Source organism: Mandrillus leucophaeus, unplaced genomic scaffold, assembly GCF_000951045.1.
Source record: "Mandrillus leucophaeus isolate KB7577 unplaced genomic scaffold, Mleu.le_1.0 Scaffold322, whole genome shotgun sequence".
Classification (NCBI taxonomy): Eukaryota; Metazoa; Chordata; class Mammalia; order Primates; family Cercopithecidae; genus Mandrillus; species Mandrillus leucophaeus.
The window spans coordinates 4,146,848-4,164,920 of NW_012103388.1; the positions used below are offsets into that span (position 1 = coordinate 4,146,848).

The 18,073-nt window shown below is 36.8% G+C and overlaps 1 pseudogene; it reads left to right on the forward strand.

Moving 5' to 3' along the window:
* The first annotated feature begins 4,204 nt into the window (after positions 1-4,204).
* On the forward strand, positions 4,205-4,717 carry LOC105545240 (annotated as a pseudogene).
* Positions 4,718-18,073: the final 13,356 nt, after the last annotated feature.

The window sequence follows — 18,073 nt, forward strand, 5'->3', positions numbered from 1 at the left end:
AAAAAAAAAAAAAAGACGAAGAAGAGCCCAGTTGGCTATCTTTTTGTATATAATTACATCATTTTTGAGATTTGAGAGGATTTATTTTTGTTAATACTAGTTTACAATACCTCCAAGAGTAAAGATCTATTTGAGATAATTCTGATAAGCATTAATTATTAGTTTAAGAAATTACATGATAACAATATATCAGCCTCGCAAAGTCATACTTGTATTCCATGAATATATACAAATAAAAATAAATTAAAATTTAAAAATAGATTAATAAAACAAAATTTAAAAAAGAAATTGCATAATAGTGGTCAAAAAATGTCTGAAACCAAGGTAGAAGTCATTATCTCCATTAAGAAAAGGATCATCTACACACGATTAAAGTAAGTTAATATTAGCTTGTAATCCCTTCTCTTTCGAAAGCTGAGTCCGGAGAATCGTTTGAGGCCAGGAGTTTGCGAGCAGAGTGGACAACATAGAGAGATGTTTCTCTACTAAAAATAAACAACACATTTTTTTAAAAAAGCAAATTAACGTTAAATTAGAGAAATTATTTAGGCCCTGTTAACATGACCTTGGAGATATGACAGTCATGCAAATATAGGTGGTTGTCCCCAGGTACAGTATATACCCTTAATACCATCTAAATGGGACGTGAATCAGAACATAATAAAAATAATTATACATAAAAATTGAAATACTATAAAGCTATAGCGAAATCATGGCTCTAGGTTAACTACCAACCTCTTCAACAGCAACAGCATATTTTAAAACCCTTTGTCCTGGTTCTAATCAGAGTTCTTGACTTTTTGGCCTTCTGTGGTGTCACTGGCCAGTCTTCTTCTGTGTCTCAAGTTGGTTCATTCTGAATGGGTCACTTTCATTTTTTTTTTTTTTTTTTTTGAGACAGAGTCTCACTCTGTTGCCCAGGTTGGAGGGCAGTGGCATGATCTCGGCTCACTGCAACCTCTGCCCTCCAAATTCAAGCAATTCTCCTGCCTCAGCCTCCCGAGTAGCTGGGATTACAGGTGCCTGCCACCATGCCTGGCTAACTTTTTGTGTTTTTAGTAGAGACGGAGTTTCACAATCTTGGCCAGGCTGGTCTTGAACTCCTGACCTCATGATCCACCTGCCTTGGCCTCCCAAAGTGCCAGGATTACAGGCGTGAGCCACCACACCTGGCCCTGAATGGGTCACTTTCTTTAAGCTGATATATAAAATCTGGAAAGTTCTCAGTCTGTCTTAGAAGTTGATAAATTACAGATTTTTAGGGAGGCATCTTCATAATAATAACTAGCATTTTCAGAAGTTTGCCACTTTGAAGTACATTTTTTTTGAGACAGAGTCTCACTCTGTCACCCAGGCTGGAGCGCAGTGGTGCAATCTTGGCTCACTGCAACCTCCACCTCCCAGGTTCAAGTGATTCTCGTGCCTTGGCCACCTGAGCAACTGGGACTACAGGCATGTACCACCACACCCGGCTAACTTTTACATTTTTAGTAGAGAGGGGTTTCATCATATTGTCCAGGCTGGTCTTGAACTCCTCCAGTAATCCGTCTGCCTCAGCCTCCCAAAGTGCTGGGATTACAAGTGTGAGCCACCGTGCCTGGCTGAAGTACTTTTTATATAGTGATGTGGTTTGGCTGTGTCCCCACCCAAATGATTGAATTATGGGTACGAGTCTTTCATGCACTGTTCTTGTGATAGTGAATGAGTCTTATGAGATCCGATGGTTTTAAAAAATGAGAGTTTCCCTGAACAAGCTCTCTCTTTACCTGCGGTCATCCATGTAAGATGTGACTTGCTCCTCCTTGCATTTCACTTTCTGCCGTGATTGTGAGGCCTCCCCAGCCTCATGAAACTGTAAGTCCAATAAACCTCCTTGTTTTGTAAATTGCTCAGTCTTGGGTATGTCTTTATCAGCAGCATGAAAACGGACTAATACATATAGTAACTCATTTAATTCTCACAAAGCATTGAGGTAAGTATTATTTAGAGATGAGGAAATAGTTACAGAGAGATTGGCAGCCTAGTTCTAGAAATCATGGGTTTTAACCATTACATTATACTCCTTTAGAGATGAACTAGATTTTGTCCTTACATTGATATTATATTATTTTAGCTACTTTTGTAACAAGTATAAACTTGTTATTGTCGAAGTAATTACCTTTAAGTTCCCCTTCAATAATGTACCTTCTTTGCCACTCAGTGGGAAGAAAGGGTCTTATAGTCAACTCCCCTTAAAAAAAGTCTCCCCCAACTGCTCAGAAGTCATTTATTCTGTATTAGTATTTTCCAAATGTATTTGACCTCAAAACACTCTTTTTTATAGCATAGTTATTAACCCCTACCTAATATTGACAGTATGTGAAGTATTCTATGTGACACTAGTTTGGAAAAATGAGACAGTTCTTTTATTCACTGTATTGTTGTGGTATAAATGTCCCCCCTGGAATAGCAGCCCAGATTAAAACTTCTAATAACTGTCTGGTTTTGCTGTTTATTTATGATGTCCTTTCATATGTATATTATATAAATCCTAGTTAAAATTATTTTAATCAGAAATGAAACTAACATGAGCTAGTTTAACCAACATCAAAAAAGGGGGATTTATTTTGAGGCTATAAAGTTATCCCAAGAAGAATATAGGGATGTGGGTATTTCTAAAGCAGGGAGTCAGTCTGGCTAAATGAGGAATTAGAACCAGAAAATAGCCTCATAACTCTCATTCTCTCTCTCTGGGGTCACTTGGTCTTTCATTTCTGCATCTATCTGCGAGTCTACTTCATCTTTCTTTGCAGTTCCAAGTGTCAGCTAAAATATCCCAGTGCTTTGAGATTTAGATAATATTGTCATGAACCATATTTCATACCCGGTGGGGCTCATGTGACTTCTGTGAGATTTCTACAAATTTCTGAATGAGAGAGCAGTGAGATAAGGGGGTGGAGGAATGCCAGGTTGATGTTCTCATGGTCACCTCTGGCTGTGGGTTTCTGTTTCCATATGTAATAGATTTTGTTGAAGGTTTGGGGGTTTATATCATAGGAATATAATCAGGATTGCTCGTTGGGGATACTTTCAGACACTCCTGAGAAAATTCTTTTGGCCCTTCATCCAAAAAGTCCCTACACTTCAAACTTCCTTACTGACTTCTTTCTCCTTCTTTCCTGGAGACAGAAAAAACAGTTTTTTTCTGGTGCCATCCAGAGTAGTTTTACCATCTGCTTTGTTTCTGTGGCTTCTGATACCTATTCCTTCAGGGTCTTACATTCTATCCCAAGCATCTCAAACAAGGATGTGTCCCTTTATGGTTGTGTTAGTGGCTGGGGCTAACTAGCAAATTTATTTTCTCACAGTCCTAGAGGTTAAAAGTCTGAGATTAGGTTATCAGCAGGGTTGTCTTTTTCTGAGGGAAGGAAGGATCTGTTCCAGGCTTCTTCTCGCTTTGTAGATGGAAATAATCTCCCTGCCCCTTCACATTGTCTTCCCCCTGTATGTGTCTGTGTCCACATTTCCACATCTTAGTAAGGACACTGGTCACGTTGGATTAGGGCCCATCCTAATGACTTCACTTTAATTTAATTACCTCTTTAAAGAACCTAGGTTCTTTTGTGTTTCATAAAGTAATGATTGTGTTTTCACGTTATTGTGTGAGGTGTGCCTCCCTCAGACCTTGATGCCAGTCTGCACATTACCTGACATGAAAAAGTTTAAAAAATGACCCTATCTCTAAATTCAGTTACATTCTGAGGTACTAAGGGCTAGGACTTCAACTTAAGAATTTTGGGGGCAGGGACGTAATTCAGCCTATAGCACTGGTAGTTTTGTTAAGATAGTACATATGTTCCCATGTTACTTTTGCTTCAGTGTTTATGTTGGGGGGGGATGTTCTCCCTGAAGCAAATTAGTTTAAGCAAGCAGCCTTAGCTGATTAGAATTGGGTCTCAATTCCACATCTCCAGGAGGAAGAATCAGATTAACAGTGGTTAGATTATGGATCCACTTCAGAACATCCACTTTTGGCCGGAGATCAGGTTTTCTCATACTGTAAGGCTGGTGGGGCCCATCCTTGTTGACTAGAAACAGTTTTCAGTTAAATGAGACAATTAGGAGCTGGTTAGTCCACTTAAGCATTTTCATCTACCATTTTAAAAAAAGTAGGCAGTTGCAGTCATGTTCTCTGAGTTCCTGTCTCGCCGCCGGTGCTGCCTGGATGGCCTGCCAAAACTGCAACACAGCTGCCACCAGCATTGCTGCCCATAAAGGAGCGGAGCGCAGCAGTGGGTATGGCAGGATACAGCAGGAGCTGAAGACCCTTGTGATCTCTGGCAACAAAGGGATTTATGCCTTACCTGCATCAGACAACCTTTTGAAATCACTAGGACTGTCCCTCAAGCAGCTGGCACAGAAGACCTGAGATATAATGTTTCCCTGGAGTTCCCCAGTGGCTACCCATATAGTATGCTGTTGGTTAAGTTCCTCACGCCCTGCCACTATCTCAACGTTGACGCCCAGTGTAACACCTGTCTGCACATCCTAAAGGACAAGTGGTCTGCCCTGTATGACGTCAAGAACACCCTGCACTCCATCCACAGCCTACTAGTAGAACTCAACATCGATAGCCTTTTGAACACACATGCTGCTGAGTTCTAGAAAAACTCCACAGCTTTTAAGAAGTAACCTGCAAGAAATCTACTCAAAGCAGGTCTCCAGCCAGGAGCCCTGACTCAGGCTGCCCAACCTCTCCTTGTGTTGTCTCTTCATTTTTCCCTTAGATGGGAAATTTACTTGATTTCTGTATAGGACTCTGTATCTTGAGCTGTGGTGTTTGTTATTTTTGTTTTGTTTCTGTTTTTTATTTTTTATTTTATTTCTGAGACAAGGTCTTGCTCTAACAGGGGTGCAATGGCATGATCACGGCTCACTGCAAGCTCGACCTCCTGGGCTTTTCCATTTTGCCACCTCAGCCTCCCAAGCAACTGGAACCACAGGTGTAAGTCACAGTGTCAGGCTAATTTTTATTTTTATTTTTTGTAGATACGGGGTCTCCCTGTGTTATCCAGGCTGTCCTGGAACTCCAGAGATCAAAAGATCCTCCTACCTCATCCTCCCAAAGTGCTGGGATTATAGGCATGAGCCATGACATTTCGCCCATTTCTGTTTTTAAAATTAAGTATCTGAGCTCTTGTGATGTATATTAAATAAATACATTTTGCTTATTTTCTGTTAAAAAAACCTGTAAATTAAAATTTATTTAGAATTGAAAAGAAAAGAGCACTACAGTATATTTTCTAATTTTAGTGGCTAAAGCCAACTTCAATAGTAGAATATACTCTTAAGAATGTACACTTAGAAAAGAATGTATTACTTAGAAAACGCTATGAGTGATCAAAACTTAAAAGAAAAATAACCTGAAATGGTTATTTTATATCTGTATTTAATGATGAAGTAATTGGTATACTTAAACTTCTAATATGAAGCCATAGAACTACAAAGCAAGATGAACTTATGGTTAAATATGCAACTTGCTTTGTCTGAAATTAGCCAAGTACTATACAGGTGCTAATGAATTCTCCAACTTGAGAAGACATGCAGTGAAAATTGCATCACTTTTTGGTTCTGTGTGCTGCTGTAAGCAGTGATTTGTTTTTTTTTTTTTTTTTTTTTTTTTGCCTACCTATAGTTTTTTTTCTTTAAGTTACTACCTTGTGCCAAATTAAGAGGTATGAATTTGCAAATAGCTTCATTTTATGTGCCAGCAATAATTAGGCTCACAAGGAAAAGTAACCTCAGCTACATTTACAAAAGTTAGTATTTTATATTTCACTCACTGGATATGTGTGTCACTACAACTTATTTTTTCTGTGACATATTTTAGAGATTTCCTGTGTCTGAGAGTGTTGTGATCGGTGTCTTTAATGCCAGAGAAGTCATAATTAGCTGGAAACATGGCTGGAGGTCACATTTTCTAAGTAGGAACATGCTGTTACTTCTGGCCTGGGAAGCAGTGGCAAACTTGTATGTATCTCCCTACCCCACTTTCCCCGCTCAGCATTAGAGTAGTCTTGTTAAGAGTTTGAATTTCAAAGTGAGAAAGACCTGAGTTAAAATCCCAGTTCAACCATGTACTAATTTTAAGATCTTAGGTAAGTTACTGGGCTTCTGAGTGTAATTTCTTCATCTGTAAAAAGGAATGATAAGATTGTTATGAGGATTAAACGGGGTAATATTTGCAATATGCTTAGCAAGAGCTTGACACATAGTAAGTGTTTTAAAAGTAGTAACAATAACTAAATAATATTAATCATAAGTTTGAAGGCCAGGTCTGGGGAAACAAAGTTGCATAGGCCATGGTCCCTATTTTCAAGAAACTCATAGACCAACGGAGTCTGTGACTCAAAAAGCATCACTGTAAAGGGGTAGGAGGATTATGGAGACGTTGAATAAAGAGCACAAAATTTCAGTTAGACAAGAGGAATATGTTCAAAAGATCTACTTTACCTCATGGTGATTGTCATTAATAACAATAGATTGTATACTTGAAAATTGCTGAGAGTAGATTTTAAGTGTTCTCATGACCAAAAAATGGTATGTGAAGTAAATGGCTTCATTTAACCGTTACACAATATATACATATATCAAAATACCATGTTATACACCAGAAATACATACAATGTTTATCAATTTAAAAAAGCATCACTGTAAATGTATCATTATATTGGAAATGTTCTTGGTACTGGATAGTTGGTTCTTGGTATTTCCATTAAGTGCTGTGTTATTGTTTTTTAAAATTACCTATAAATATTTTTTTTTCTTAACTTTGGATTTTAAGAACTTTACACTTAGAACAATGTATTGTAAGTGACTCATTAGAACTGTAGGTATTGGCATTCTCTGTCCTGCTCTTACTTCTTTTTCAGCCCCACAGCTGTTGGGCTTTTTCTTAGGTACCAAGAAGACAGCCAAGTGGGCATGATATCCAAATGAGGGGCCATATTTACCCTAAAAGATGAGTTTTGGTCAAGATGGGAGGTTGAGAGGAAGGACTAGAATATGAGATGCAAACTCAGGAAATCTATCCAGAATTGAGGCAAAGAAAAACAGGATCAAGTCATTCAGTTGGTACGCAAGGCCAGGATTCCTCCAGGAACCTGTACCTTGGAAAAGAGGGACCAGAGAAACCTCAGGAACTCAAGAGAACTGGGTAGGAGCTCAAGCCAGGAGCCTGACATTTGCAAGAGCAGTGTCTAACCAGTGGGTAGGGTAGAGTGAGAGAGGTGGAGAGAACAGCACTTTCAGTGTTCTAAGTGGGCTCTAAACCTTTTTTGACTGTTGATATTTATTTACTTATTCATATATTATACACATGTACATAATTATTAACATCTTATTTCAATGAATAATAAAGTTCATTGTTACTGATAACTGCAATTTTTTCAAATAGTTTAAAAAATAATTTTAAATTACTTTGGTTAGCTTCTTTCCAGACTTGATTATATTGTTACTGTTTTTAAATAAAGATGGGGCTGATGGAGATTGTGCTATTTTCTTGTTTGGTATTGTGTGTGCATTGTTCCATTACCTTCAATTTGCCTTTTCTTTGCCTTTTAAAGCCATTGTGTGAGAGTGAATTTAGTAATCCGTAAGTGCACATATAGGTAGAAATACATTGCCATACACTGAAACTGAGTGAATATTTAAGATATCTTATTTACTCTTTATATTTGAAAACACCTGCTCTTCCCTCTGGTTTCTTCGCATATGGTGTGGAACATGTATCTTTTCCTAACATTCACAGGATAAACAGTCACAATATAATCCTTCTGTATTTTTCTGAACTGATAATGGAAGAAGTTGGGAGAAGTTAAAAATGTACTACTTTGTTTCTTATAAGGGAGAAAAAAGAGACAGATTGATGTATAGAGCTGCAGAGAAGAGGAGAAAAGTGGAGGTTAAAGAGATGTGGGCAATTACTAGAGGGGGCAAGTTTTGGGATAAAGATATGAATACCGGATCTTTTGAGGAAGTTTTACTATTTGAAATTGAAGTAGCCTATTCTCCATATTTTTTATTCTGGTTATTTATTTTTGAGTAAATACAAATGCTGCGTTGTTTTAAACTCTCAATGACAGAGTGCAGCAGTATACACTAAAAACGTCTTTTCTTGCTTCTTCATTATCTAAATCCTGTCATGCTCAAGATCCGTCTTTTCCAAGTAGCCGATACCAGACTCCAGACTGTATTTTCTGGAAAAGCCAGCAACAGTATCTCCCATCTTGAATGCTTTTTTATACAATAACCTTGGCACTCTTTCCTTCACTGAAAAGGCTGTACAGATGCAGATAAGTGCATAAAAGGATCAATAGCCATTAGCAAAGTGCAAATTAAAAATACAATAAGATATTCTTAAGATAATTATTGTAACAGCTAACATTTAAAAATTATGATACCACCAAATACTGGTGAGAATGCATAGAAATTGGATCTCTCATACATTGCTGACAGGAATATAAAATAGTACAGCTACTGTGGAAAATGGTTTGGCAGTTTCTTAAAAAACTGAACACACTTTGGAGTTCGAGACCAGCCTGGCCAACATGGTGAAACCATGTCTCTACTAAAAATACAAAAATTAGCTGGGCATGGTGGTGCACACCTCTAATCCCAGCTACTCAGGAGGCTGAGAAAGGAGAATTCCTTGAACCCGGGAGGTGGAGGCTGCAGTGAGCCGAGATCATGCCACTGCACTCCAGCCTGGGTGACAAAGACTCCATCTTGGAAAACAAACAAAACAAAACAAAAAGTGAAACATAACATATGATCCAGCATTGTACTCCTTGGTATTTACCCAAAGGGGTTGAAAACTTGTGTTCGTACAAAAATCCTTACACAGATGTTCATGGCAGCCTGATTTATAATAGCTCCAAACCAGAAACATCAAAATGTTCTACAATAAGTGAATAATGATGTGAGCAGTGAATACTACAGGGAATACTACTTAATAAAAAGGAATGAATTGTTGATACACATAATCATTTAGATGGCTCTCATTATGCTAAGTGAAAAACAATCTCAAAAGGTCACATGTTGTATAATTTTGTTTATATAATGTTCTCGAAATTACAAAATTATAGAGGTGGAGAGCAAATTAATGTTTGCCAGGGGTTTGGGATGGGGAGGTGGTGTGATTGTAAAGGGGTAGCATGAGGGAGATCTTTGTGGTGATAGTTCTGTATCTTAATTTCAGTGATAGTGAGTGATAAAATGGCACAGAAAAATGACAATGTCAATTTCCTGATTTTAAATAACTCTTAAGTACTGGGATTTATCTAGTGGGGAAGCTAGCAGGTACATGAAAACTTCTTGTACTATGTTTGCAACTTCGTGTGAATCTATAATTATTTCCACACACAAAGTTAAAAAATACAAGAGATTAAATTTAGATTAGACCCTCATCAGCCTTTGTCTCTACTCCTTCCCTGCTCCTGGAAAAAGCAGCAGAGGGGCATGGGCAGGGCACACCAAAAATACGTTATAATTTCTCTTGTGAGTTTTTCTTTGACGCCAGTATTAAGTAGAATTGTGTTATTTAATTTCCAGATATTTGTAGATTTTCTATGTATCATATGATTAATTTCTAATTTAATTCCATTGTATAACATCTTAAACTTTTTAACTTTTTTTTTTTTATATATAATTCTTTAAGTTCTGGGGTACATGTGCAGAACATGCAGTTTTGTTACATAGGTATACACGTGCCATGGTGGTCACCTACATTAGGTATTTCTCGTAATGCTATTCCTCCCCTAGACCCCCATCCCCCGACAGGCCCTGGTGTATGATGTTCCCCTCTTTGTGTCCATGTGTTCTCATTGTTCAACTCCCACTTATGAGTGAGAACATGAGGTATTTGGTTTTCTGTTCCTGTGATAGTTTGCTGAGAATGATGGTTTCCAACTTCATCCATGTCCCTGCAAAGGACATGAACTCACACTTTTTATGACTGCATAGTATTCCATGGTATATATGTGCCACCTTTTCTTTATCCAGTCTATCATTGATGGGCATTTGGATTGGTTCCAAGTCTTTGCTATTGTGAATAGTGCTGCAGTAAACATACATGTGCATGTGTCTTTATAGCAGAATGATTTATAATCCTTTGGGTATATATCCAGTAATGGGATTGCTGGGTCAAATGGTATTTCTAGTTCTGTATCCTTGAGGAATTGCCACACTGTCTTCCACAATGGTTGAACTAATTTACACTCCCACCAACAGTGTAAAAGCTATCCTGTTTCTCCACATCCTCTCTAGCATCTGTTGTTTCCTGACTTTTTAATGATCGCCATTCTAACTGGTGTGAGATGGTATCTCATTGTGGTTTTGCTTTGCATTTCTCTAATGACAAGTGAAGATGGGCATTTTTTCATATCTTTGTTGGCTGCATAAATGTCTTCTTTTGAGAAGTGTCTATTCATATTCTTTGCCCACTTTTTGATGAGGTTGTTTTTTTCTTGTAAATGTGTTTAAGTTCTTTGTAGATTCTGGATATTAGCCATTTGTCAGATGGATAGATTGCAAAAATTTTCCCCCATTCTGTAGGCTACCTGTTCGCTCTGATGGTAGTTTCTTTTGCTGTGCAGAAGCTCTTTAGTTTAATTAGATACCATTTGTCAATTTTGGCTTTTGTTGCCATTGCTTTTGGTGTTTTAGACATGAAGTCTTTGCCCATGCTTATGTCCTGAATGGTATTGCCCAGGTTTTCTTCTAGGATTTTTATGGTTTTAGGTCTTATGTTTAAGTCTCTAATCCATCTTGAGTTAATTTTTGTATAAGATGTAAGGAAGAGGTCCAGTTTCAGTTTTCTGCATATGGCTAGCCAGTTTCCCCAACACCATTTATTAAATAGGGGATCTTTCCCCCATTGCTTGTTTGTGTCAGGTTTGTCAAAGATCTGATGGTTGTAGATGTGTGGTGTTATTTCTGAGGCCTCTGTTCTGTTCCATTGGTCTATATATCTGTTTTGGTACTAGTACCATGCTGTTTTGGTTACTGTAGCCTTGTAGTATAGTTTGAAGTGAGGTAGCATGATGCCTCCAGCTTTGTTCTTTTTGCTTAGGATTGTCTTGGCTATGCGGGCTCTTTTTTGGTTCCATATGAAGTTTAAAGTAGAAACTTTTTAACTTTATTGAGAATGTGTAGCTTAGTATATATGAATATTTTACCTTAGTGAATTTACTATGTACATTTGAGTAGAATGCGCATTCTGCAGTTGTTGGCTGAGTGTTTTATAAATATTAATGAGGTAAATACTATTGATCATTTATTTCCTTGCTGACTTTTTTGCCTAATTGTTATCAGTTTATGAGAGAGAGCTATTACAATCTCTAATATTATTTGTAGATTTGCCTATTAATAATCCTTCCTTTATTTCTATTAATATTTGCCTAATGAATTTTGAAATTCTTCTTAAGTACATACATATTTATTTTATTTTTTGAGACAAGGCATACTCTGTTGCCCAAGCTGGAGTGCAGTGGCATGATCATAGCTCACTGTAACCTAAAATTCGTGGGCATTAAGTGATCCTCCTGAGTAACTATGACTACAGGTATGTGCTACCATGCCTGGCTAATTTTTAAATTTTTGTAGATATGTGGTCTCACTATGTTGCCCAGGCTGCTCTTGAACTCCTTGGCCCAAGTAACCCTCTCGTCTTAACTTCCCAAAGTGCTGGTAATACAGGCATGAGCTACCATGTCCAGTCTACATAGATATTTAGATTGTTAGCTCTTCCTGATGAGTTGTTCTTTTTATCATTGTGAAATTTCTTGCTTTATCATTTGTAATATTCTTATATCTTGAGTCCTACTTTGTCTAATATCAAAATAGTCATACCACTTCCCATTTTCATGATGTTTATTTTTCCGTTCTTTTACTTTCAGTCACTTTGTGTCAGATGTTTTTTATCTCTGCTCTTCACAGTGTATAATTTCTATTGACCTGCCTTCATATTCACTGACTCTTTTGGTTGCCATCTCCATTATGCTATTATGCTCATTTACTGAATTTTTCATTTCAGTTATTGTATATTTTTCAGTTTAGGACCTCCATTTAATTCATTTTTAAAAAATAATAGCCTTACAGGAAATATTTAATATAATGTAATTCACTCATTTAACATGTATAATTCAATGACTTTTAGTGTATTTACAGATATATACCAGCACCACCACATTCATTTTTAGAATATTTTCATCACCTCAGAAAGAAACCCTTTAGTTATTACCCTTAATTTTTTTCCCCAATCCTTAGGCAATACTAATCTACTTTTCATCTCTATAGATTTACCTATTCTGGACATTTCATACAAATTAAATCATATAATGTGTGATCTTCTGTCTGACTTTTTTTCACTTAGCAAAATGTTTTCAAGGTTCATTGATGTAGTATGCATCTGAACTTCATTCTTTTATATTGCCAAATAATATTTAATTAGATAGATATGCCACATTTTGTTTATCCATTTGTCTGTTGATGGACATTGGATTATTTCCATCCTTAACTATAATAAATAATACTGCTATAAACATTTGCATTCCAGTTTTTGTGTGGACATATATTTTTATTTCTCCAAGATAGATACCTAGGAGTGAAATTACTAAGTTATATGGTAACTATATATTTAACTGATTAACTGCTAGACTGTTTTCCAAAGTGGCTATACTATTTTACATTTCCACCAGCAGTGTATATGGATTCTGATTTCTCCAGTTGTTATCTGATATTTTTACTTTAGCCATCCTAGTGAGTGTGAAGAAGTATCTCATCGTGGTTTTAATTTGCATTTCCCTGATGGCTAATGATGTGGAGTATCTTCATGTATGTATTGACCATTTGGTTTGGATGTACTATTTTGAATATTTTGCTTTTCTTGACTATAGGCCACATTTTCTTATTTGTGCCTTGACTCAGGGTCTTATAAAGATAAAAATTCAGTTATTGGCTGGTCTGTGTTGTCAGCTAGAGCTCTGGGTCCTCTTCCAAGTTCATGTGGTTGTGGCAGAATTCAGTTCCCTATGGTTGTATGACTGAAATCCCCATTTCCTTGCTGCCTGTAATTAGGGACCACTCTCGGCTCCTAGAGACCACTTGCATTTCTTGCCACATAACCCTCACCATTTTAAAGCTAGTAATGGGGAACATTTTATACATTAAATCTCCCTCATGCTTTGACTCTCTGGCTTCTTCTGGCCCACCTGGATAACTTCTTTACCTACAGTGAACTGATTTAGGATATCTACAAAATTCCTTTTCGGGAGTACCTAGATTTGTGCTTGACTGCATAACTGGACAAAAGTTATGTACACTAGACTGGAAATGTTAGGGCCATCTTCAAATTCTGCTTATGACAATTAGTGTAGCTCTACCAGCTTTTAATTTTGTTAGTGACTGTATAGTGTATTTTTTTCTATAATAGTAACTTTTGTGTGCTGTCAGGTTTAAATGTCTTCTTAACAGTAGATTAACAGCTGGATTTAAGAAAGTAACAATTTTGGAGTCTCCAGTGTGTATCTGGTGAGTTTACGCCACTTAGTGATTACTGACATATTTAGAATTATTTTTTATCATCTTTTGTTTTTCCATTTACTCTGTTTTGTTTTTTCTCTGTATCTATCACTTCTCTCCCCCTCTTCTGGTTTGATAGTTACATATTCTGTAATTTCAGTGATTTTCTTGAAATTAATTATTTTATTAACAAATCAGAAGTTAATATATCTGTCCTCCAGACAAATAAGACAGGAACCTTAAAATTATGTTAATTCCAATTGTCTCACTTTAATCTTAGAGAAAAAATGGATTGCTTATACATGAATGATAGTCTGCTGACAGATTTCTCATCAGCATCGGCAGAATACAGCAAATAAATATCTTCTAACAGTTGAGGTAAATGAACTGTCTGCTTAAGAGTCAATAACCAACAAAAATACCTTTCGAGGGCAAAGCTCACGGATTCTTCCCAAGAGAACACTAAATGATATACTTCAGTCACAAGAAAACAATGCCTAAGAGTAGGATGTAAGTAACAATGTTTATCAAAGAGACTGGCAAATATACTGATACATTGTTATAAACATGAACTATAAAAAGTAATACTAAGAATAATTCTGTGGGATAGTTTCGCATTTTTTTACAGATGGAGAAAAGAAGAGTGGAGAAGCTAAGTATCAAACTTGTATGAGGTCACACAGCTACAGACTACAGCTAGAATGTCCTCTAGCTCAGAAATGACGTGAGACTTGGCCGGGCGCGGAGGCTCACGCCTGTAATCCCAGCACGTTGGGAGGCCGAGGCGGGCGGATCATGAGGTCAGGAGATCGAGACCATCCTGGCGAACAGGGTGAAACCCCGTCTCTACTGAAAATACAAAAAAATTAGCCGGGCGTGGTGGCGGGCGCCTGTAGTCCCAGCTTCTGAGGCAGGAGAATGGCGTTAACTCAGGAGGCGGCGGAGCTTGCAGTGAGCGGAGATCGTGCCACTGCACTCCAGCCTCGGCCACAGAGCGAGACTCTGTCTCAAAAAAAAAAAAAAAAAAGAAGGACGTGAGACTCAAAAAGCAATTCTAACAATCTGCATCATTTATTCTTTTAGCTCATTTGTGACCCAGAGGGTTCTAATGTCTATGAGTTCTAGAATGTATAAAAAAAATTTACTCAAGCACTATCCTTTGAATTAGAACATGGAACAACAAGGTCCTATAAATTGTGATAATTTATCTTATTTGAAATCCCAGTTATGCAGAGTGATTTTTCAGTCACTAGCATAATTACAGAAACTTTGAGAAATATTAAGTAATTGGTGGTGATATGACCATGTGCAGAAACCAAAGGCCAAAAGAGAAGCCAAATTGAATAAACAAAATTGTCTTAGTAAATAGCAAAATGTAGAGTTCCTCTGTATTTGGAGGTAAATTCTAAACAATGAAACACGTGATGTTTTGTTTTTTAAAAAGATCACCTGATTTGTTCTTAAACCAGGCTTACAAGCTACAATATAATCTTTTAAAATTATAGGTAATTACAAAAAGGCACATTAAACTTCAGTTAATCACAGTTGTTTCAAAAATATGTCCCTTCTCTTAACAAAGCAGTAACTCAGCCAAAACTTGGATAAACTGGCATTTCCTTAGATCACATGTTTCATTCCTAAACACAATGCCCCTTGTGTTTCTTTCAGGTGTCCATACTTTCTCTGAAAAATAGATCTCCCCTTCCAAAGCTTGAGCATTATCTGCTCTTTGTTTGAAAATAAATGCATTGTTCGTGTGGGGACTAGTAACGCAGGTGTTTTACCTCTCTTTTCCTAGTCAGGCTGATTCTTAAGCCTTTTATGAAATCAGTTCAGTTCAGTCAAATCTCTGACATCCACTTTTTATTGCTATTTCCCTTGATGGCTATAATATAAACTCTAAATACAGCAAGATCATCTTTTATTCCATTATGTTTACCTCTTTCTTCTACAATAGTTATCTTAGAAGATGTTTACATTTTTAGTTAATATCTCAAGTGTTGCCAGCATTCTGCGTTCTTCTCACTTCTCGAAGACTAACTCTGGGGCAAGGCCAAAGTTCAGATCAAGCATTAATAGTTCAAGTTGTTTTCATTTTTCCTAAACTCCTTAAGGTACCCAGATTTGCTCCTGTCACGGGAAAGCACTATCTAAAAGCTCTGCATGAAATTAAACTCCCTGAGGTGTAAGCAAACTGAATAAAGCCATGGAAGCATGTATTGAAGCAACTCTTCCTGAGTGAGGCATGAGAAACACTAACATTCTTAACACAGCAAGGATTGGTGTTGGGTGTCAGGTAACTGATTGTGTCTTCTGAAATACAGAGTTTCAACCCCTCATTTTATTTCCAAACAATCACTTTTATGTTACTCTCTAGAGAATGAGGAGGATCGGATCTCAGACCATGGGGCATGCTATAGCTGAGAAGGGAAAAAGGGGAGCAGAATTAAAGACTTCATCTCTTCAATGCAGAGGATAGTAATTGATATTACTTATCAAAGTATCTCTTTTCTAGCTATGTAACATGGAGTTTCAAGCAATTTATTATTGTCATTCTTGTCTCAGTTGTGTACATAATACCCTTTTCCTGTCATTTATGATACTAAAGTATATTTCAGTAAAATGTAGTACATATTTTAGGTTTTTATCATATTGTTTTCATGGATAAGAGGTTTAACAATTTCATGTTTTATTATAAATGTTAGAAAGTTTATATGAAAATAGTGAATAATCAGTAATCTAGCTTCTTTTTCTAATTTCAGTGTTTTTCATAATATAACAATGTACTGAATGCTTTGTTGATTAAAAGTGGAATGTAGCACATTCACAGTGTATATTATTGCTTCTTTGTCCAGTTTGCCAAGTGCAACTAATGTGAACTTATTCATAATACACACTATGCTGTTATGAGTGACTGCAGAGTTCCTTTACAATGTTGCGGCTTCATTTTAAAAATAAGCGCACATTTCTTCAGTTGTCCAAAAAACATTTTGTAGGAATTAGGAATCAGTTTCAAAATGGATTTTACTTTTTATGTTAAGATTGATAATTCTACAGAAAATTTTAAACCAGAGTTTGGTATTCATATTTTACACTGGCAATACTCTGTAACACTGGGTGCTATAGCTCATGTGGACAATAAGATGGAACTCAGCATTATGTGAATATATTAAGGAGATTTTACTTACAAGGAGGTCCATGACCCTGGCCTCAAGGAAAGTGTTAATCAAGACATTTGAGTGTTTAGAGATTTTGATATCAGTGGTTGAAGTGAATTGGTAAAGCATAATTATAATATGGAACCTCCACTCAAGCATAATCTCACCTTCAGTTATTCTTAAGCATGGGTCACTTATTTATGCTTGAGTCAGCTGATTTCAAAACTCCTATTTCATATCCCCTTGGGACAGCTAAAGAAAGCTTTCTTCACTGCATACATGGGAAATAGCACTCTGAAACCCCTTGCTTGAAATGGAGAAAGGGAAAAAAAAAACCCTCTATATTTCCAGCATTTGCAAACACAGTGTATCCAAAATTTCTAAAGTTTACTTAAGCTGCAAATGCACTTAGGTAAATTGATTTAACAAATATTTTTTTCTTTTTCAACTTTATTGAGGAATAATTTATGCATAATAAACTACATGTATTGAAAGTGTACAGTTTGATGAGTTCTGACAAATCATATGTACCTGTCCACAATCAGATTACAGAACGTGTCTATGACCCCACAAAGGTTCCTTGTGCTCCTTTGCAGTTCCTCCCTTTTTCTATACTCTATCCTCACTTCCACTGATCTGCTTTTTAAATTTTTATTTTGTTTTATTTTTAGAGACAGAGTCTTGCTGTGTCACCCAGGCTGGAGTGCAGTGGCGTGATCATAGCTCCCTGTAATCTCAAATTCCTGGGCTTACATGATCCTCCTGCCTCAGCCTCTGGAATAGCTAGGACTACAGGCACATGCTACCATGCCTGGCTAATTAAAATTTTTTTTTTTTAAGAGACAGGGTCTTGCTCTGTCATCCAGGCTAGTCTCAAACTTCTGGGTTGAAGGGATCCTCCCATCTCAGCCTGATCTCTATTTTATTTGTGCTTTATACAAATGGAATTATATAATATTTACTATTTTGTGCCTGGTTCCTTAATTCTACATGATGATTTTAAGACTCATCCATATGTTGTTGCACATATCAATAGTTCTTTCCTTTATATTGCTGAATAGTATCCCATTGTATAGAAATACCCATATTTTGCTTACCATTCACCTGTTAATGGACATTTGGGTTATTTCCAGTTTGAGGTTCATTCAACACATACTTATTGACGGCTATTACTGTCCAGGCAAATGTTCTAAAGAAAAATGGGAGACCATGGTAAGTAAAATAGTCAAAATCATGGCCAAAATGGAGATTACTGGAGGGGATGGATATTATGTAAACAAATATCAAGTATGCCTGATGAGGAAAATGAAGCAGGATAAGAGAGAAAGGAAATCCATAATTGAGGCAGATTCTGT